This window comes from Lathamus discolor, chromosome 3, assembly GCF_037157495.1.
Source record: "Lathamus discolor isolate bLatDis1 chromosome 3, bLatDis1.hap1, whole genome shotgun sequence".
Taxonomy (NCBI): Eukaryota; Metazoa; Chordata; class Aves; order Psittaciformes; family Psittacidae; genus Lathamus; species Lathamus discolor.
The window spans coordinates 92,408,065-92,431,426 of NC_088886.1; the positions used below are offsets into that span (position 1 = coordinate 92,408,065).

Here is a 23,362-nt window from a genome sequence, read left to right on the forward strand (position 1 = left end):
TCTTTTAAAAACCTGCAGAGTCTGCACTGATTTTGATTCTGTAATTTACTGGAATTCTCCAGAGGCACTTGTAACAATTTATCTAGTAAATGGCGATGTCCTGTGCGTATAAAAGGTTACTTGAAAAAATTATTGCAATGGAATTTAAAAGACTCTGTTCAGCTTCTAGCATGGGGAACAGGGTTCAGCTCCATATGACTCACAGAAAATGAAGGCATTACCTTCATTCATGCAAATTCAAATCTCAATTTGAAAAACAGTATCTAAAATTTATACTTAACTTCCAGCCTTTTACTTACGGATTGATTAAGACTGTGAGTATTAACAAAGAGCTCTGCTCTTATCTGGCCTGCTGGCACCATGGGTAACTGATCCAACAGGCAGAATTGTAGTACTGCACCTGATTTTCTACTTTGTTGGGGAAAATAAAGAGAATGGTAGCTCCCTGAAATCCAGACTCAATGCAGTGGAAAAGAGGCAGTAAAAGTCATTACTAGTGATACTTTTAGATGGAATTGTAACTGGGAGAATTGGTCCTATATTTCCTCAAAACCTAGACATTCATTTCTGCTTCCACCTCGCCCTCCCCTTTGTTCCAGCAGAAGCAGCTTTACTGCAAACCATATCAGCAAACTAATCCAATTTAAAACTAAATGCTAGAGGAATTTTTGCTGTTAGTTTTAATGCAGATCAGTTCCACAGACCACTTCAAAAGGCATGGTAACACAAGGAAGAAGCATAGGAGCAAAATCATCAGCAAAAAAGTGAACACAGTGTTCAATGTTCAAAAAAAAACTAACAAAAAAACGCTGTATTCAATGGCAGCACTGGCTTCAAAACTGTAACATGAAGTCACAGTTATATAATCGTGATGCAAGTCTGCCTTGCCACAGTAAGGGATACTCCTGCCTTACCTCATCTCTGGCCATGTATTTTTGCCACTTACTGGTACTGGTATTAGTATTTCTATGCTATACAGTTGAGTATGCCAAAGTAACTTCCTCAAAAAAGCAGCAAAAATACCCCTAAAAAAATCCAATCCCAGAAGTAAAACTGGATCTTGCTCACTGTGCAGCTGCTGGAGCGCTACTATCAACATAAGCGGGCAGTGGGAACACGAGACTAACCACGGGCAGGACTGCAGTAGTCTAGATTTAGATTGGATTAAACTACTCTGTAGTCACACCCTGAACTGCCTGCTGCTGGAATAAATAACTGCTTCTTATGCTATCTATCTCACATCCAGAACTCCTTGCAGTTAGAAAAACTGGCTCCTTTTCCTGCTTTTCCTTCACAGGCATCAATATTTATCAGGGAATTTGCCAACTGTTCCTTGTCATTTACCCTTCTCCCTACATCCATTCAAACCAAAACCAACAAACAACCCCAACAACCCTAAAATAAAACAACCCCCAAAACAAATACCCCCAGTATTTTAATGAGGCTTAGTTATGCTGTATCCATAAAGCAGCTGGAACATATTCAGGCCAAAGTTAACAACTCTGATCTTTAGACACTGACATTCTAGATACTCATTAGATCCTAAAGACTTTCACAATTTAACAGCAATATGTAGTCAGAACAGATGCAGCAATACAAAATGTTGCATTTATTGTAACAGGGACAGAATTGGAGAGAGATTAGCCCCAGAGTTTGTTTGATGAGGGGGGGCAAATGTGAGTACCTGTGAATGTTAAGTTGCCAGAGCTATGGCAATAAGAACTAGAATTTTATCTCTGAGTGAACACTTTAAAGCAACTGGTTATAATGAACATTGTAAGACAAACTTCTAAGTAAACAAATCCAATGAAACCTGCAGATGCTCTTGAAATGCTTGCTTCAACTGAGAAACATTTTGCTGACATAGGTGGAAAAAACCCCAACAAACAGTAATATAAATTTTCTGCGAGTCAAATGCCAAAAGAGCCCCAACACAAAGATTAGCAACATACTGCTGCATACATCCTCAAACCCCAGCTCCACAGATCACTGAAGAGGCACATTCTGAGTTTTCACAGTGCCTCGAAAAACACCTTAAATTCTGAAGAAAGAAAGTTTTAGCTAACCATGTGTATATACACATTCATTCATAATACACATGCCTACCTCTCATAGGTTCACATGAGAACACAAATGCCATCCAGAAGCAAGTACTTCTCTACATATTTCTGCTTTCAAAACAGCTTCTTCGATGGAAATATTCTGTAAGTTACACTGCCATCATCTCGGGAACTGGAAACCTGTTGAGGTAACCATTTGTGAGAGACTGAGAGCGCTCACTGCACTTCGGTATTTGGTGTTTCGGTTTTGGTTTTTTTGGGTTTTTGTTCCGTCTAATGGACGAGTTTCCCGCTTTGTCCGACTTCGGGAAGAGCCGGAAACCCCTAAAGCCGGCAAGGCCCCTGATGCCGTACCAGAGTTACGGCTCAGGGGGCGGGTACCCCCCCAGACCTGGGGAAGCAGCCGGTGATCGCAGCGGCGCTGGAGTTACCCCCCGCTCCGCCGCTGCCATCCCTGCAGGCAGCACACCGCTTCCTGCTCCGCCGCCTGCCGCCAATCGCCCCGCTGCCCTCCCGGAGCGGCGCGGGGAGGGTCTTATTCCTGCCCCGGCCCTCCCGCGGGCACCGACAGCACCTACATGCGCAAACTACGCGGCCCCTGCCCCGCTTCCGAAGCCGGGCGGAACGGCGCCAAAGGGGGAATCGGCGTCGGGAGCGGGCGGGGAATCCTGCGCCAGCGCCACGGCCCGCACCCCGTCTCCTGGGCCGAGCGCCCGCTACTCCCGCGGGACGGAGAAGAGCGGTTTAAAAGGGGATCAGACTTACGAGCGCCTCACGAAGCCCCCGGCCTCCGGCTCCTGCCTGAGCACCCTAACCCAGGAACCAGAACCGACTTCCTGTTATGCCACTCCCCGCCCTGTGACGGGGCCACGGCGCTGCCCGCGCCACCGGTCAGGTCAGGTCGGGTCAGGGCAGGGCCAGCGGCAGCGGCAGCACCGGGCTGCCCGGCCAGGCCGGGCGTTCCCCGCCGCCGAGGCAGCGCAACGCTAGCCTCTCCTGCTCCGCGCAAGGATGAGCGTCTCTCGGTTCCCCTCCATCTGTCCTGCGGTGCCTTTTCTGCCTGGCTGCAGCCGGGCACCCCCGTCAGGCAGGGGCTGTACTGCTCCTGATTTCTACAGATCATTTCCTATTTCAGGCTTTCCCTGATTTAGCGTGATTTGTAAATAACAGTGTTTCTGTTTGTAACATAATTACGCTTTTCATGCCCAGAGTACTTTCTGATTAAAGAGTCTTTTGTAGGTTACTAAGGTGGCATTTCTCCCTTCCCTGCATTTAATTCGTGTAGGCAATGGATTTTATATATAAGAATATAATGGAAACACAGAGTTCTAGTTTTTCTCCTACTACAAGCCCTTCTCTCTTTAGGTCAGATGCATGAGTACAACATTTTTCCTGAAGGTGTGTAGGAGGGTGGGAGTTGGTGGGAGAAAAAGGTGTTTCTTACATACTTGCACAGGTGCAGTCACAGAGCTAGTGGCAGAGAAGCATTACAGATTTTGAATTGGCCTCAGCCATCCCTGAACCCTGGTGAACATACCCACGCAGCCAGGCTGTGGTGTTCCTTCTGCTAGAGCAGAACTTTCCCCTTTGCACATTCACAGATCAGAACCTGCATTTCAACCTTACCTACCCTGGGTGTGTGCCCTTGGAAGCCCGTGGACTGAGCCTGCACATAGCCACAGGAAGGCCAGGCATTGTTCTCTGTACTCTTTTGAAAGTTATTTCTATTATAATTTACCTTTCCTGCTAAGTCTTTAACAACCTTTTTGGTCTGTACTAAGATTAAAGAGACTTACAGGCAGATAGTTTGATGGGCCAATAAATATACTTCCTGGTTAGCCACTGTCAAGAGCTTCAGGTGAGGTTTTAATGAACTGTTAAGGTTTGGAGAGGGTTTACTGTGTTAGCATGTCTACAAAAAAGGAGGGATTCAATTTCATCTTTCAGAGACAGAGTGTTTGAGACATTCAGGTTTCGATCAATCAGTTTTTAGTGTTTTTTTTTTTTTTAAGGCAAAAAGAAGCTATTGTTTCTTCTTTTTTAATTTCTACATTTTAAATTTTTATTCAATCCTGCCAAGAAATTCTGTGCTTAAAATGGTAATGGCTATCTCAGTAATTGAAATAAAACCTGCAATTCTTAAATTCAGATCAATGCGTGTAAATATAATTTAACTGTGCATTTACAAAGGGATAATACACAGAAAAGTACAAGTAGGTGTTATCTGCTGATAAACATTTACTGACTAAGATTATGGCTACCTGAATTTGAGTAGAGCTATAACACATATGCCAACTCCATAACACTATCATTGCGTGCTATTTGTTATAAGAAATAAAAGTTTGTTTATTAAATTCTAGAAATGTACTTAACGTAAATTTGCAGTGAAAGTCTCAAACCTGACAAAGCAAAACTGACAACAATATGTAAACAAGACTTTTCAAATCACATGCATTATTCTCTTAGTACTTTATCGGTAATATTCCTTCACAATAAAGAACAAGAGAATCTGGTCATTCCTCTAGCTTCAATATTTAGTGAGTTTTTATTTACATTTCTTTCCCAAATGCAAAAAGATGTATGCTACAAGCTTTACAGTAACCCACCCTGACATTCTTAGAGACTTCCAACCCTTTGAATAAATTGTTACATAGAAGAAAAGAAAAACACCAGTGAAAATAATACGAACCTTATATTGTGTAGCTAACCCGATCTCTAAACTTTTAGAGTGGTTTCTCCTTTACAATCAGTTATTTTTTGTCCTTTTCTTCCTCGTTTTGCTTTCTTTTTCTTTATGTTTTTCTGCTCACACCTTTTCAGCTTTCTTTCCCTACAGCTATTCCAGTAATGACTTCCTGTCCCACATCAATATTTCCCATTTTTATGTCATTGTTAAGGCAGAATTGCTTTCCTGTATGTAGTCTTCACAAGATAACTGGGAAGAGCAAGTATATATCGGCATAGTTACAAATTATTAGGAATCTGGTAATCTTAAAACCAGCTGCAAACCACTTATCTAGAGTTCGGGAGTGATGGTGAAGACGTACATTATTTTATTTCACTTTATCCTCAGACTATGAGAGAGTCTTCTTTTGACTAATTATAATTAGAAACTTTTTTCTTTTTTTTTTTTTTTTTCTTGGGGGGTGTGTGTGTGAAGAGTAGCGAGTTGGTACTTTTACAGAGTGAAAATGTGAAAGTTTGCTCTGAGTGGGTCAAACAGTTATTTAAATACCTCACATCATCTGTACAATTTACTGATTGACTTTACTCCTGAAATGGTATTTTAACAGGAATTTTACCTAGTCTCTACTAATGTGTTATCAGTGTGCTAATTGCCCTTAAGGTAGGCTTGAGCCTAGCAGTTCCCAGAAGGCTGTGTTTCAGTAAAGGTTTGAATCTGATCCCTGTCTACAATTTTAAGCTTATAGATACAAATCGGCTTCTAGCAGCTGTCAGATAGAGGTTAAAATGTTTCTTTTGACTTCTTAATGTCGCCATTCGTTCAGACACTAGGTGGCTCACGTCAGATGTTTAAACCTTTTCCAGAACTTTTAAACTGTGGTGCCAAGGGAGTGTGTGACAGTGTGCTGGGTCCTGAAAGAGTCTGTACTACTTTATGGCATACCTTATGTACGCCATAAAGTGTCTCTGTTCTTTCAGTAGCTTGTTGTTGCTGTTGTTTCAACGAAATAAAAAGCGTATTTTGCTCTTGAAATGCCTTTCCTGGTCAGAAAAGGAGAATTGTGTATTAGAGCACAGTGACATTTAGACCAAATGTCACTGTCCCCGTGGTAAGAGGGAAGGTGAAGCTGTGAGGCTGATTCTTCTATCTTTTTCTCCAACAGCAAGTATAGTTAATTGATGAGTCTGTGAAAACCTCAGTACATACAGTGCCAATCAGGCATGTATTTTGCCTGTCGTTTGTAATAGCAGACAAAACCTGGGTTCCGGAAGCTAACTAAAGAATACGAAATCAAAATGCAGATGTACAGACTTGGTACATTATAAGCAACATAAAGTAGTGTTAGCAGAATTATGAAGTTTTTAGCTCATCTTGTAATTTTTATATATCTGAATGCTGAAGTTTATAATTTGCTCTTTCTAAAGTGTAAAAACCAAAGGTTTGGGTTTTCTTTTCTCATCTCTTTAGTAACAATATAGACAATTTTTATGTTGCCTGGGAAGAGTGTCAACAGTATTATGAAATGCGGTTCTGTACTTGAGTACAGCTTATGACTAATATTAGCTGGGAACTTCCACTGAGAAATACCCAACTGAGGAACTTCCTTAAATGCAACTGCAAGCAGACAATCATTCTCTGAAGCAGACTTTAGCAGAAACAGCCTGTAAACTGGCTTTGGATCCAGTGCAGCATCCCTTATTTTTGTAAGTGATACCCATGATTTCTGGAGGCTCATTACCCTGGGAAAAGGTTACCCTCCATGAAAAGGGATTAGTGCATAAAAAGGCAACCCTGCATGCTTGGATACATAGCAACTATTGTACTGAATATAATACATACTTTTTAACATGTGAAGAAAAAGCCTGTGTTGGTAATGACACCAACAGAAAGCAGCAACAGCTTTGTAGAACTAATGCTATTCATCTATATAGAACAAAATCTGTGTTACATATAGAGAGAGTGCTACAAGATGGAGAGTGAAATACTTCTGAAAGAAGAATAGTCGACCCACTGATTCTTAGCTAAGCTCCAAAGGAACTTAATTGTGCAGACCCTTGAGCTCTGTTTAAGTTTTATCCTTATTGTGTATTTTCCCCTTTTCCCCCAAACTACTGTGTAGTGAAACTGAGTTTCTGTAGAAAAATGTAGGGAAAACACTTACCTTGGAAATTCATTTTCTCTAACATCAGCGCCTTTTTTTGCCATAGAGACAAGTGCTCAGGAGATTTTACACATAAGCATTGATTCGTTAGACCTGTCAGTGTGAAAAAGTGAGATATTTTGATATCAAGTACGTTACACAGGCCTTCTCCTTCTGTTCCTTGCTAAATTCAGTAAATCTTGGTAGGTGATTTAGACAGAGCTATATTATATTCAGTTTCTAATTTAAGAAAACATGATTGATATAAGGAGCCTTTGCAGTATTTGTTGAATGTTGTTTGATTTCAAGCCTTTATTCAGGCTGCTAGTGTGGAGTAAGAGCGAATGAAGGCAAAGAGGAGAGGCATTTGAAATAAAACATTTAATTTCTAGGGTCTTATGACCTCTTTTACTCTTCTGCAAAAATGGGAGCTCTGTGGTGCAGGATTATCATAGATGCAATGGTATTATTTTTGCTTCTGTAGTCTCATAAAATTGCAAAGTTTGGGGAAAGAGATGTGTTGATGCAAAGTCATTAAGTTAACCGACCTGTGTCAATATACCTATGGAACCTCTTCTCAAAACCGCTTAGGATGTGAACATTTGGGATGTGTTCAAGGGGAGATTGGACAAGATAATACTTGAGAGATTCACTGTGGGAAACTAAGGAGACAGGCAGCATCAATCTCAGGAAGTTCTCTGACCTGAAAATAGCTGGCAGCTGGAAGAAGATTCTGAGGAAGTATTACATATGCTTGCCCTGTTCTTATTCTTCCCAGGGCATTGATTTCTAGCCACTGCTGAAGAGAAGATGGGTCTGAACCAATGTGGCATATGTTCTTATGTTAATGACTTCATGCTGATAAAAATGTGTAGGAATTCCTCTACATTAAACAATCTCCTGTAAAAGACAGGATACTGTAGAAGGATAGGGAACATTACTAATGCAGAAGCTCCAAGAAATCTTGGAACATCCATTCAGAATTATTTCTTATTTTTTTAGAATATTCATTTGAAATATAAAACCTTTGAGCAGGTTTATTAAAGATAATCAGTGAATTTTATCTGGTTTCTGAAAAGGCACTCTGAATAGTTCCACTATGTTTACAGTTAAAATGTAATGATCTGAAGATCAGCTGCATAATATCATGGCTTTCATTGTTAGAAATCAATCTAACGGCACACAAAGTTTAACAGAGCATATGTCTGTGTAAATACACAGCAAGGTAATCTTCATTAGTGGACTGTAAACAGCTCTTGAGAAAAAGGCCTCACAAAGAGTAATGGTTAGAGATCGGTGCTAGTAACAGCATCTAGCCATTTAATGCAGTTCATTTAGTGCAGAAATTTTGAACTGAGTCTCCATCTACACCAGTAAATGTTACCCTAGTTAAAACCTGTACAAGGAAATGAACTTTCCATGCTTCCTCCTAAAGTAAAATTTATAGAGAAAGCTAGTAAAATGCTTTGAATCTGTTTCACTTTTTAAGGAAAACAAACCTTCCCTTAAATTATTTTTACAAGAAGATAAAGCAACTGAAAATATATCTGTAAATTCCTCAACACGTGGGGTTGGTATACTTCCTTTCAACATTTTTTGGTTGCATGTTATAGTAGAATTTGAAAAGAAATAGCTCTGTTTCCCTGCACAGTGAAAAAAATACTTTGGAATTATTCAACCCTGCAGTCTTGTTGATATAGTTGTTTCAGCTCTTTGTGTTAATCTTTAAGCTGTTTTATAAGTGAAAAGATACCTTTATGATTTAAACAGGGTGCTTTTCTTGATTCTTACTCGTGGTCATCCTATGAGAGTTTGGTGGGTCTAAGGCTTGACTAATTAGGATGTGTAAGACAAAATAAGATATTCAGATGAGTGTTTCTGTAAATTTTACCATGTACAATTGCAATTACTTTCTGTAGCCAAGTAAACAAAAAAGATTTAAGTGGCCATTGAGCAGTCAGGCTACTCAAGTTTTAACTAAAATTTCTTGATACCTACATTTACCAGAGATAAATCAGCAGCTGTGCCTGCTGAATTTTATGGAAAATCTTTCCCACCTTTAAGCAAATAAAGCTCGAAGCTATGTGTTGTGTAGAGGCTTACTGCGGATTGACACTGTGCTTGGTTGAGGACTAAATGATAAACAAAAATACTGGGCATCTTCTTGCAAGTGATATTTATTCTTAACATGCTGTAAACAGGAATATGTGTACTAAAAATAAAAGAAAAAAAAAGGATAATTCATTGTGTGCTCTCAGTTCTAATACAGAAAGTACATCACTGGTAATAGCTCTGACTTTCTGAAAGAGTTGTCACACTTCAAGATTTATTCCTGGTAAAGCAGGGAGAGAAACACATGATCAATGGGTTTGGGCCTTTTTGCATAATTAGTGGCAAAACGTGTGCGTGCGCGCACACACATACACACACACACACACACACACACTAACTTACTTTGTCTGGCACAGCTTCAGTCATCTTTTTCACCAGCTGCTAAGTCATTTTCAAATCTGTAGCTGCTTCCTCTGAGTGAAAACACACCTGCTCTTCTAGCATTGTATCCATTTATTGTTGGCTTCCTGGAAGCAAAAGATGTAAGAGAATTTTGGCTTGTATTAGAGATCTGAATAAGCATGGGATAACTCCAAACTGCCATACTCCTGTAGTGCTATTATATGTCACTCTGTCTGGATTAATTACCGTTTCCCTTCAGCAGATACACATTGAAGGCCTAGAAAAAATGTTCTAAGTGGTATTTTTCTCACAGTATTTTCTGTCTATACCATTTAGAAATACTCTTATTTGACTAGGTTTTGACCATTGCTATACTGTTAGCATACACCTGCCACTGCTCTTATATTGCACTGCAACCAGTTTATGGTGTGTTGAATCCAATGGTAGAATTCTACACAGAAAAATTGAAAAATTCTTCCCTGCAACAGCAAGTAACAACTACATTTCAGATCACAAAAGGGAGATCAGGAAAGACCATTAAAAAAGGCAGCTCTTCCTATGGGTAATAAACCCAGGAAAGATAAAGTGCTACATGTCATGTTAGTTGGGAATAAGAAAACGAAGTACCGGAGGCCCTCCTTCCCTAGTGCTTGGCTTTACCTTCCCATCCATACTCTGAAGTACAGCCAAATTGATAGCTGTCTCTAAAGCTCTCTTTTAGACTATTTGATCTACACTATGGCCTGGACCTTTTCATAAGTGACCTTAAACTTCAAATTCTTCAGAGGCAATGGGCTGATAAAGTATTTTTCTACCAGTCCAACCCCTGACAGATTTGTGTCTTCTAACCTATATACTTCTACTTTGTTGAACAGACAGTAGAGTACCTACAGACAAGAATCGCAAACAGAATTTAGGGTCATGGTACCAGTGTACCATATTTATAGCCTCTGGTACATAACTTCTTTCCTACACAGAGGATTTAGCTTGCTGAAAAGCTTAAAGTAGAGCTGCTGCCTCTGGGTAATACTCTATAGTCCTAAATCCTTTCTAGTCGTGTCTCTTGGAGATGAAAATTCAATTTTGCATGGACTATTTAGGGCAGAAGACATAGATTATAATTCTCCAGTCTCAGAGGTATAACAAACCTTGGGTTCTAGCCTCCATTCTAACAATGTTTGTATGTTTTATGGCACAGTAAGTAGTAGGTCATTCCCACGTTGCTGCTTTTGACAATCGCCTTTACTGACTGATTTTCTATTTTACTGATGCCTAGAACCAGCCCTCTGAAGATACCATCCTTGCCAAAGGCAGCATCAGCTTTACCTAAACCATTTCTAACATATGTTTGCCTGTTTTGAAGATCTATATTGGTGATAAAGATTTCACAGCCTCCCAAGGGACCTTCTGTTCTTTCTTACAGATTTTTTTTCTAAATCTCTAATTATTCTTCAGTTGAACCACATTTTCCACAAGGTACAATGAACAAACTGGACAATATGCTCCAGCTGAGATTTTCCACTGTTGTTTTCAAGAAATACATGCTGCCTGTTTTATGTCCTTAAAACAGGACAAAAACTTGGGCTTTTAGACAAACTTGTTCAATTATTTGCTCCAGTGTTTTTCTCAGAATGGAAGTAAAGCAGAACAGTATGTAATTCCTTAGTTTCTTCTGTTCTTTTCTCTTAAGATAAACATGATGTCTGTCCTTTTTCATTCTTTCAGAAGTTCTTCACAAGTTCTCAAAGATCATTGCTAATGGCTCTAAAATGTCTTTATTCTGTTCTCGAAGTTTTCTGAGAGGAACTTCTTCAAGCCCAGCTCATTTGAAAATGTCTTATGCAAGCTATAATTCTCGCCTGTATTCTCTCCTTTTGTCACTGATACTAATTATTTTAGCCAGCTGACTGAGGTTGACCCTTCTAGTGAAGAAAACTGAAAAAGGTATCCGCCTTTTCAGCATCATCTAATAGTTTCTCTCCACTGACTAGCAGAGCTCTTCCCTTTGTCTTTGTCTTGCGACAGATGTATTACCAGAATACATCTTTATTCTGCCTTATTCTTGATCCTATTTTGTGCCTCACCTTTTCTGATTTTCCATCTTTTTTACATTGTTGTATTATTCTTTTACACTCTTCAGAAATTTAACTTAGAGCATAGAAAGTAAAACCTTTAATGAGCTTAAGGTAGTTAAAAAAATCTCACTGTTGTTTAGCATGTTGGGATTTTTTTAAAGCACATTTCTTATTTTGTCCCAAGCACTGGGGTGGTTTGAGTTATCTCCTCTTTTTCTAAAGGAGATGGAAAATCTGACACCCCCCCTCCCCCCCCAACATGCTGGATTTAGACACTTAAAATGTCTGTATAGATCTAGTCCTGGTCGATTTGCAAGGTGTCACACTGTACATTAATGTTAGAGATGGGTCTGAAGCACAGAAATATCTTGCTCACATCAGTGGCTTCTGATTCCTGGCTGATTTTTGATTGATTAAAGCAGGATGATTTGGCTACTATCTGATTTGGGTAAGTTTATTTTATGCTAGCAAATTGCCTTACTTACCAGTCCTTCTTTGCATGCCCTTTATTGTTCTTGTTTATTTCTACATTGTCTTGGGGAAGAAAAAAAAAAAAAAAAGGAATAAAGAAAAAAGTTTCAGTATGTATTTTTCCCATCTGGTTAGTCCAGCACTCTTCTTAATTAGTAAAATGCCATCCTGTCAGATTCTCTCCTGCCAGGAAGTCATTCAGCTACCAAATCACTTCTTCACCTCCATCATATATTTTAACATTTGAAAACAACAAAACTGTAAGATATCATACTTTTCTTTGCAACAGAAAAAGCAGTCGACTACAGCAATGCTAATTAAGTGTAGTTTAGGATTAATTTGAATTTAAACCAGGCCTCATGGGATTTCAGAGCATGTACCCAGAGTGTCATAAAATATGTAACAGCACTTCTCAATTACCATTCATTTAGCTGTGAACAATAAGAAGCAGCATAAATAGGCACAACCTGTTCCTTATCTTTCCCCAGTAGTTTATGCTCTGCCCAGACTGCTTTCATTATTCTAAAGGCCAGTCTACAGTAGCAGCCTAGATCAAGTATCACAGTATTCCATTTCTTGAGTCTTCAACATCTTTCTCCATTATAAAGCCACTTCAGGACAATGTACTATTAGTTCATAAGCCTGATATTTGAATACATCAATTATGTTGCAAAACCACAATTGCTGTGTTTTTTCCAATGTGCCAAATGGAATACCAGCCATGTTAAGATTTCTGTATGGTTTAATAAATTTATTTTTAAAATTCAACACAAATATTTGTCCGTCAATACCATCATAGTGATTATGAATAACAAGGTTAATAAATTGTAAAATTAAGTGTTCTTTCAAGAGGACAGTCTCAAGGAGAAACCTAAACTACATCTGTATTTGGAATATATGAACATATGTGACTAGTTTGTAAGCAAATAGGAAATAGGAGAAAAATACAAAGTTACAAACTTTCATGGACAATTTTTGTAGAATTTGCTGAAGAGAAATTCAGTAGGGGAAAATTTTGTATATTCATATAATTTATCGGGTATAACATTTTTCTACCTTTGTTACTTTTTTTTGTAACTGCCATAGTATATGTCACAGAAATCTGTTTCTCTTAAATTTTGTAGGAATTTTTGCTTTTACATGGAAGTAAAATATTATCTATTATTACTCCAGCTGGGTATTTCTCCCAGAATATTTCTGTGTTATTCTGACTCCTCTGTACTGTGGGCTTTTCTATGTTTTCTGGCCACCTGACAGGTGTGCTGAGGTGAGCTTTAAATAAAATGGAGCAGAATTAAGAAGGGTGAATCTTCTATGCATAGAACTTGCTTCCTTAGACATCCATTTCTAGTTGCTGTTGGAGTCTCTGAATCAATAAGGGCATTCTTACGCAGCAACTCCTACTTATGTGGAAGTAAGCAAGGAAAGAGTAGGTGATTGTGGCTTAGCGCTGGGTACCATTGGCTCTATAGATGTGACTGTTCAAAGATATGAGAAAGCTGGGTAAACTCCCCACATAGAGATACCAGGTTTTAGGTTTTACCACTAGAGGCCCATGAGAGAATGAAAGCAATTATGGTTTTTCTTCCATCATGTAGCTTGTGAAAAGTGTTTTGTGCTAGTTGAACAATACAAATTCTCTTTGAGTAATGACTATGTCCATAGTGTGCAGCCAGGCTAAAATGTTTTGCAAATCTAATACAAAATGTAATAATAGTTCACCATAATTCTTATTTATGCTTAAACCTCAACTAAAGAAACTGAATATACACAGGCATCACCTCAGTACTCCAGCAAATCTTTCTTCTGTACAAGGTGTCAGCATTTCAGCCAGTAGCAGAAACCCCGTGGATATTCCTTGGTTCCCTGAAACTCTCCCCAGCATACTTACACTGTTCTCTCAGACTGGATTCACTCCAAGAAAGAAGTATAGCAAAGCCAGTATTTTAGAACATGGAAACAACCTCCACCCAATTGGTCTTTATTAATCACTGTCTCTTTGGACAGCATTTTGCTTCCGTAAGTGTTTGTCAGATATGTGCCCCAGGCACATATTTGAACAATACGGTTTTATTTGGGTATTGAATAATATACTACATCTCATTAGCAATAAGCTGCTTTTTCTGACAGAACATAAGACTTATTAAACATGACTGTTGGGTTCATTCAGTGTCTAAACAGGACCTTGCTGCAAATCCCAATCTACTTGAGCAGACATACAGTAAAATGCCATGGGTAATACCTCATTATATCATTTGGAATAATGTTAATAAACAGCAATAATGAATTTTTTGGCCTCTTTTCTATTAAAAAAATGAGACCGTAATGTCTCACACTACAGGAAAAAACCAGTAACTGACAAGAGGTTAAGATGGGTTTACAGTATGATGAAAAACATTAATTATGGAGAGATGTCAGACACCAATTATTCCATCTATAATAGTACCGTTCTGTTACATTATAAATACAGCTTTCACTCCTATTCCTATCTTTGGCAGCCAATTAACATGCAAAGCATCTTAGGAAGGGTCCTGTGTATTCAGAATTCTTTTCCAGTAGAACTGAGGAATGCAAGGTAAAGTTTCCTTTCTCTTAGCCAGACATCGATTGCCTTTCATCATGCATTGGTCTCTCTGTTCTTTCTCCCCCAGAATTATTTCCATTCCTTCTAGATCCTCCTGTCCTCATTCCCTGCTGCGTCTGCCTGGCTTGCAAAGTTTTGCAGTTTTTGCTCTGCCTTTGCCCAGGTTCCACCAACTCTCTCTAACTCAGCTACTCTTTCCTATGCCTTTTCTTATACCTCAGAAACCTTCCATCCTTTCAATTTTATGGCCACCATGACTTTTTGCAGTTAGATACTTGTTCACAATGGCTTGCATGTGTCTCTAGCATACGTACTCCAGCATGACAAACACCAGCCCCACAGACTAGTAGCAAAAAGAAGAATCCTCAGCGTTTTTGATAAGGAAACAAGATTTTCTCATTTTGCTATTTCATTAATACTTCATTAGAAAAATACATGAAGTGGAAGACTGGTAGAAAAAGTAGTATTGAAAGCAGGAATTCATCTGCCCTGGAAGAGATGACCAAGGAGGAAGAAAATATGAGAGATGGAGAAAACATTGCTGTAACAAGGGATTCATAGGTACAGACTGAGATATATGTGGTGAGATGATCTGTACTTAGATGATGAATCTGAGTTTTCAACCAGCAACCTGGAAGGAGCCATGGCTGTTGTCAGCTTTGAGTTATTTCTAAAGAGCAGCTGCAGTTGTAAAAAAATCCTATTTGCCAAGAAGCAGGCTTGCTCATGACTAAGAATAACAAAGGACACTGGATTATGGAAAATTAAACCAGAAGAGTCTTAAAGCAAATTCTAGCAGTATTTAGAAGGTAAAAGGGAGGACTACTTGGATTCTAGCCTGTGTCGTGCTAGTTACCTATCTGGTTTTCCTTGTCTTTTCCGTGGCATGCAAATTTTTCACGGTCCAATCTCACCCTCTTCACAAAATTCAGGGTAATGTTCAGACTGAATCTTTAAAACCATACTGCATTCAGAGTAGATTGGGTTTTTAACCAAATTGTTCTTGTTGTTTAAACCAGTGAGTTTTCAAAACAAACTGACTTGAAAGCAAACATCTATCTGCAGTCTTTGGATGTCTGAAGGCCCTACAAATGTCAGCCTGGCAGAAAGGGTAGTGAATATACAATAATTATATTACCAGATTTATTTATTTTATCAGATTTATTTCTCTTCCTTATCTCCATCCCTATTTCATTTTGACATCTGAATGTGTTTGGCATTAGGGTAATGTTAACCCTCCCCCCAACAAACAGCTTGCCTAAGATTGATTGAACTGCTTCTGAGAAAACAAGAACTGACTTGAACTTTTTTTTCTGATTGAAAAATATGGCATTTACCGGAAGCTTATCCAGCTCTTCTGGGATTTCTCCCATCTGTGCTGCAGGTACCATTTCCCTATTATTTTTAACTTTTCTGTTGCTAACGCTTGAAGATGAGCATGCATACGTTGCTAGTAAGCATGTCTCAGCTAGCAGCTACATAAATAATACAAAGAATAAAAATAGGTTACTGGAAAATAGCTAGTATTTAAAAGATTTGAAATGCTGTGAAATACAAAAGGTGTTTTGGGAAATCATTAAAAATGCTGTCCTCTCATGACCTTCATTTTCCTATTTTTTATACGTGTGTCTCATAAAACAGCATGATTCATTAAATGCATAGTTTGGCATTTGGGTTCACCTTATGTTTTCGAATATCAAAATGACAGAGATTCCACCTCAGCAGTTTTTTCTTATAATGTACTTTGAATAGAACCTTACAGATGGTGCTTCTTGATTGCTCACAAATTCAGGTTTGTAGTTTTCCAAATAATTCTCTGAAGTTACCTAATGGATGATTTCAAGATTTTGTGTCTGGTCATTGAGGTGATAGTGAACTTCCAGATGAATCACAGAGTTGCTTAATCATAAGGAATAGCACAGAGCCCTGTAAGTTTTGTTTGTGGAATCTATTCTCAAATTAATCAGATTTTGCAACATTATGGTCTTGTAACTGGGATTATCGCTTATCTATTAATAAATTTACAGATCATACCTACCCATTTACAATCCCATAACTTTGGCAATTCAAGCACAAAAAAGAAAGTGTATTGGAGCTGTGAGCATGGACAGGCTATCAAGGACTATTGAAACATTGCTTGGACATGCAAGGATGCAATTAGGAAGACCAGAGCTGAGCTACAGCTGAAACTGAAAGGGATGTGAACAAGAAAAAAAACCAAAACCCAAACAAACTTGTGTGGGTACACTAGCAGCAGAAGGAAGACATGGGAAAACATTGCCCCTTGATGAACGGGGCAAGAAATCTAATAATAAGGATGAAGTTCGACACCACTGCTGTCTTTGTTTCTGTCATTATTGCAAGGTCTGTTGTCAGGCCTCACATGTCCCTGTTCCTAGCAGCAAAGTTCGAGGGAGAAAATTTTGTCCACGATAGACAATTAAATCAGAATCAGGTTGAGTAAACGCAGCACACGTAAGTCCATGAACAGATGGGATTTATCTGGTGGTGCTGAAGCAGTTGTTGTTTTCAGTGTAAGGCCTCTCAAAAAATCCTTTGTAAAAGTTGTGATGAATAGGGAAAGTTTCTGATGACTAGCAAAAGGACTAATGTTATGCCCAGTTTTTGAAAGGCAAGGAGGAGGATCTGGTGAACTACAGACCCACATTTCTGCCCAAGGTATAGGGACAAGATATTTATAAACATGTAATTTCTAAAGAAATAGGATGATCTAAGCCATAGATACTCATAATTCTTTATTAGTGCATTTGAATAAGTAGGTTTGGGTGCTTGATTTTCTATCATACTTCTTCTGCAAAAATTCCTTTGAAAATATCTCCACACAACAGCTGACTTCCACACTGAGTCTTTTCCACACAATCTTGAAGGCCAGGGGTCCTGGGTTCAGCAGTAGCAGTCATTTTTCTTCTTCTTAGTAGCTTGTGCAGTGCTGTGGTTTTGCCTTTCGGCTTGGGAACAGTGCTGATAACACCGATGATTTTAGTTGGTGCTCAGTAATGTTTAGTGTGACTGAGGACTTTCTGAATCTCATGCTCTGCCAGGGAGGAGGGGAAGCCGGGAGGAAGCAGAGACAGGACACCTGACCCAAACTAACCAAAGAGGTATTCCATACCACAGCACGTCATGCCCAGTATATAAACTGAAGGCAGTTACCCGGAAGGGTGAGATCACTGCTCGGTCGGGCTGGGTATCGGTCGGTGGGTGGTGAGCGGTTGTATTCTCTTCCCTTGTTATTTCCCTTATAATAATTATTATTGGTGGTAGCAGCAGTGATTTGTGTTATACCTTAGTTACTGGGCTGTTCTTATCTCAACCCGTGGGAGCTACATTCTTTCAATTCTCCTCCCCATCCCTCTGGGAGTTTGGAGAGGAGGTGGTGGGGGGGAGTGAGCGAGCAGCTGCGTGGTTCTGGGTTGCTGGCTGGGCTTAAACCATGGCACCAGGGACTACAAACTGGTTACTAGGCGGGCATCAGCGTGGATATAATTTGTCCTTGGAACTATGGACTTAATTCTTGTCATTGTTCAGTAAATAATTTGCCTGGCATTCTGTTCACTATTTGTCATTGACTTTTTTGCCCTTTCAAAAAGAAATGGTTTTTAACAAGTTCTTCCATCATCACTATCATCTGACCTGCACCTTTGGTACTACCAGGGAAACCTTCAGGCAGATGGCTTTCTGATTTGCTCAAGTCTTTTTCCCTGTATCAGTGAAGCCTACTCAAAGGACTTCTCATCAAAATAGTGCTGTAAATAATTGTCCAAGCTAGAAAGACTGACTACACAAGATAGGTGATAATGGTGGTATGAATTTATTGTATGATAAGTTTGCCTGCTATACGCAATCTCGTTTGCAAGGTCTATTGCTGACTAATTCAGGTGCTTTTGAAAACATTTCCTTCACACTCACGCTGCAGACTCATCTGTTAAATATGAATTATGTTGTAGAGAAATTTCTACATGTCAATTTATAATTTCTCCTCAATACAGCAATTTATCATATAATTTTTATTATATGTTATTTGCAAATACCTTTCTATGCACATTACAATGCAGGCTCTTACTGATTATTCATTACATACCGTTGTATACTGCTCTTAATTCTGCTACTTTTGAAGCCTAAAGTTACTTCAGTTACTTAGAAGCCATGGAGATTCTGACATTAATTTAAATACTAAAAGGTCTAGTTCTATGAAGTGCGTGATCCTGTGATCTTTCCCAGATGGGTCATTCTTATTTATATGGTTAAGCTAAATGCAAGGAAAGAGTGGTACCTTTACAAAGCTGTGAGCAGTACATGTATATTTCTTTTAAAAGAGAAAAATGCATGGATCACAAAACGCATAGTATTTTTTCCTCTTCTGTCATTCAGTAGATTGTGCTTATAATGTTAAAACTTTATGTATGACTTCTATTTCAGCTTCAATTAATAAGAGATTTTTAGGGCCTCTGTATGAGAATAGTCATAAAGGATGTTTTACATCTACGTTTGCATGTTCTAATTCAGGGAACTCTGATGTATCAGTATGTCAGAGACTGAGTATCATCTTTCTTATTTGAAGTTATACTTTTTCCATGAATTTGACTTTGCTGAAGCTTATGTCCAGCTGCAGCAATATTCATATTTCAGATGAAAAAGTATTACTAGAAACGTATTGTTGAGATTTTAATTATATTTCTATGTTATTTTATAACTAGAAATAGGAAGAACCATTTACTATATGCTGCATTATGATAAACTGTGAATAAAACAGTTGATTTATTGGATTGGTCATAAATCTGAATGTTTTTGAGAAGAATAAAGAGAGTTTTATGATTTGAATTTAGTAAATACGGCCAATAAAGTTTAGCTATTGAAAATTTGTAACTGATGCAACGCAGAAATGCCTCCGCTGTGCTTCAACATTTTTTTTTAATTTTTGGTTTTTTTCCCTCAGTCTGACACGGTGGCTTAGAGGCAGTGAGTGAAAGAATATTACTAGCATTGCAAAAGTACCTTTTTTCAGCGTGAGTCACAGAGAGTGACTACCGCGAGAAGTCAAATGTGCGGCTGTATGCTGAAAGCACTTCTGCTGGAAGAAGTGCAATAGAAGATTTATAATACAAACTATTTGCACAAAGGCAATAATTCATAGAGAAAGATTCTATTATAAACCATGGATATTAATAATAAGCCATACTATTTCTTCTGTAATGGCTTGTCTCTAAGTACCTTTATTTCTATACTTGAAAAAAAAAAGCTATTGTCTTGAATGCAAATAGTAAATAAATAAATAAAAACAAACAGAAAGAGCAAAAAGAACTAAGGTATCCTGTAAGATACAAGAAAGAAAAGGTTTCATGTCTGACAACTGAAGTAAAGTTTAAAAAATGATACATGGTTTGGTCAAGATTTGGTCAATGATGGTCAAGATTCTTATGGTCAGGGTCACTTTTTTCCCAGGGATGTGCTTGGGTCAGGCCAAAATAGCTACATTTCTTGGCATTTCACTTGATATAATAAAACGCTGCAGGATCTCCCCCACATTTCTTCCATAGCACACTTACTAGATTAGTCCAAACTCCTCAGATCTGGTAGATCTGGCAATTAGGCTTGCAGCTATCTATAAAACACCACTGCAATTGATCTAATTTTGAGAAACGAGTTATCTTCATTCTACAGAGGAAAAAGCATTTTTTAGTTAAGCATTACATATATATTTATATATTCTGTCAGCATGCCTATCTGAGTTTCTCTTTTATCTCTCAACATATTTAGATTTTAGATTATGAGTTTTGAATTGTTCTGAACTAAGCAAACAGAAATGTCTTTGCAGAAGTCCTCTGCTTAAGATGATGCCATGTTCTGCCCTGTGAGTGAGAGAGGAGGGGAAGGTCATACCTATCCTATAGCATTCACCAGAGGCAGCTAAGGGATGTTTCTCATAAACTGAGTGAGGACGGAGTAAGTTCACTAAAAGCTGGCTGACCAGAAGAAGTAGCAGAAGCTGAGGAATACTGGTTACTACTACCATTTTCACAATGCTTTAAAGCCAGGTAGCCATGAGAAATTTAAACTCCCAGCACATTTTTTGCTATTTCTTGCTGATGTTTTTCTCTGGCTTCTTCAGTGATGACCATCCACAGAGTCAATTAGAAGGCTGCTAGCATTTCTAGAACACATCTAACAGAATGAATACTACTAATATATTTTTATTCTTCCAGGATTATAGAAATCTATGTGCAACATTCTATATACAAATCTATGTATATAAATCTGGAAAGCTTTGTCTTATTTGGTACTGTGGTGCTATCGTTTGTGCTATTGAATATAAAATTTTTAGTATATTTCCTGTCCAGAGACTGTTGAAAGTTTCAGAATGGCAGATGGGTGCTTTTTTAGCCTTACAATAAGAAGTAATAAGCAGCAGTACAACACTCACTAGCAGGTTTCTGTATTTTTTAACCAAAATAACTACTATTGGAATATCAGTATCTCTTCATTGGATTAGCTCATCTGCATCTCCACAGGCCATAGATGTCCTTGGCCTCTTTTTTTTTCTTTAAGCAGATGGCAGTCACAACTGCTTTTTCATCCACTTGTTCTGTATTTATATATTTGAAACAGATTTTTAAATGGTTCTCATGGCCTAGTGTGATAATTTAAAACATTTTTATCAAAAACATTTCTCCCTCATGTTTTAAACAAATGGAAATAAAACATTATTCCTTAGCTAAAACATTCTTATACTTTTTTCTCTGTAATTCTCTGGGATATAAATTATCCTCTGGATATCAGATCTTTAGAGATACATGGGCTGGAAATTAAGAACAGAACTGATCAAGTCAACTCTCAGGTTCATATTTTCTTCTGTAAGTGTGGGAATATTAACCAAGCAGGCCTAGCCAAAAAGATGAGCTATAATGAAGAAAAAAGATGCACCTCTAGTGTACATTTAGAACCACAGACCAACCTAGGGTGGAGGAGGCCTCTGAAGATCGTTTAGCCCAACTCATACTCAAAGCCTGGTAAACTTCTAAGTTAGATCTGGCTCCTGAGAAATGTATCTGGTCGAGTTTCAAAAATCTGGAAAAAAAGGCAATTGCACAATTTCTCTGAGCAGCCTGTTCCAGTGCTAAATTGCTTCTCTGAATCTCCTAGCTATGTCCTTGCTAACGGAGCCTTCATCACAGCAAATGCACAACTGCTAACTCATGTTCAACTTGCTCACCAGGACCCACATGGTTTTCTGCATAGATACTGTGGAGCCAGTTAGTCTTACCCTTCTTCCCTCCACTCCCAGCTTCTCCCTTCCTTTCCCTCCAACATTACACTCAGGTTTGATTTTTTTTCATTGAAGGGACTGCTGGTTCTGTAAACATAAACTTACCATGTATGTCCTTTCTCTGCTAGAAAACTTCCTGTTAAGCCTGTGGGGTTGTGAAGGACTGTGCATTTAGTTTTTCCTTGGTGAATCCTGCAAAAGCTTCTGATCTGAAGGAGCTCAACCACCTCTCTGAAGATGAAATGGGAGCCTTCATGTGCTCATGAAGAAATGCATAAACATTCTGCAGGTGTAAAATTTATTTTTAATTTGCAACATAATAACTATTTAGAGTCTAGAAACGGTCCTGGGTTTCTTCTCTCACAATTCATCTTGTCTCTATTTTGTGTATGTAGCTTCTAAAGGTGTTCTGGAGATTCATCTTAGAAACTACACAGGAAATAAAATCAGCATACCACTAAAACCTTTAAAATAGATTTACTTATGGAGAGTAAAATGGAGACAGTGAAAACATTATGGCAATAAGAATGTTCCATGAGTAGTGGTAGAAAAGGAGCAGAAAGGCTATTGAACTAATTGTATAATAAGTTATTAAAAGAACTGCTATGGTGACAGATGGAAATAAACACTGCTGCATGAATAATAATCATGTTTTTCCCTACCCAAAGATCAACTCTAGACATTCTGTCTGAATTAATTTTCCTATAAATTAAGAGAAAAAAAAAAACCAACCCAAACAGAAAACAAAAGAATTAATGAAATTCCTGCATGTCTCCCCTGTAATATGCTGTATTAACTTCCCCCCCAAAATGTAGGCTATCCTTGTGTACAAAACATTAAGAAATGTACGTGTGTATCACATAAAAAGCAGAAAGAAGACTCCAAATTACACCAGTAAGAATTCAAAGAATAATTGCAGCTAAAAAAAAAAACCAAGACAAAACCCATCCCCAAAACCTGTCAAAAATGGATTCCTCACAAGAAATTAATTACAAGAAACAGAAGTACATTCTGCATAGAAATTATGGTCACATGAAAACAGAAGCCACATACTGGTACCTTTATGTATGCTAGTACTCCCCTTCTGTCTGTATAAATAAACGACCCTTGCTTTCTTATTCTCTTCCTCTCTTCACAGTTTCTTCAAATCAAATTAAGATTTTCAGGACAGCCAGTATTGTTTTCTGTATATTTGTACAGTATGTGAACTCTCAAAGTCTGAGACCTCTACTGTGCTGTCATAACAGAAAGAAGAACTGAAGTAGTAATCATGCTAACGAAGTAGGGGGGTAATTCTGTAATTTTTATGTAAGTGTAATTGACATTGATTCTGAAATAAATTCTGCCAAAAAGTGATGAATACAAGATTAGGCGGGTGGTACTTTAAATCTTCTCTGTGTCAGCTCCTTTGTTTTCCAGCTGCCAAGGTTTATGTGTTGCTTATTTCATAGTAGGAATTTATTTTCCATTTTGCGAAGCACTAAAAGCATATTCTTTGGTCTATATAAATGAGTTCCAAAATAGAAATATCCTTCATATTTTGGCTATCAGAGACATGCACTGATCTTGTTTTTATTGCTAGGTGGATGGTTCAACTCAGATTTGTT

General features: G+C 38.3%; 1 protein-coding gene and 1 long non-coding RNA gene across 8 annotated transcripts in view; both read right to left on the reverse strand.

The window, feature by feature from the left end:
* Positions 1-3,067, reverse strand: part of TANK (TRAF family member associated NFKB activator) — a 29,206-nt gene extending 26,139 nt beyond the window's left edge. For 3 of the 6 annotated variants that reach the window (XR_010610727.1, XM_065670591.1, XM_065670589.1), the window contains exons 1-2: positions 2,826-3,066; positions 2,107-2,240 (exon numbers count right to left, since the gene is read on the reverse strand). The gene's annotated coding sequence lies outside the window, so the exon portion shown is untranslated. Of the gene's footprint in view, positions 1-2,106; positions 2,241-2,638; positions 2,765-2,825 lie in introns of those variants that run through there. The other 3 variants (XM_065670592.1, XM_065670593.1, XM_065670590.1) reach the window with 2 other exon arrangements.
* A 3,858-nt stretch (positions 3,068-6,925) lies between these two features.
* On the reverse strand, positions 6,926-22,950 carry LOC136011123 (uncharacterized). Of its 2 annotated transcripts, none has more exons than XR_010611216.1 (4): positions 22,815-22,950; positions 11,901-11,949; positions 9,341-9,465; positions 6,926-7,000 (listed from the first exon to the last, which is right to left on the reverse strand). It is a non-coding gene; the product is annotated as an uncharacterized LOC136011123 (long non-coding RNA). The 2 variants fall into 2 exon arrangements; XR_010611217.1 differs by lacking the exon at positions 22,815-22,950 and adding an exon at positions 21,861-21,946.
* Between the last annotated feature and the right edge of the window lie 412 nt (positions 22,951-23,362).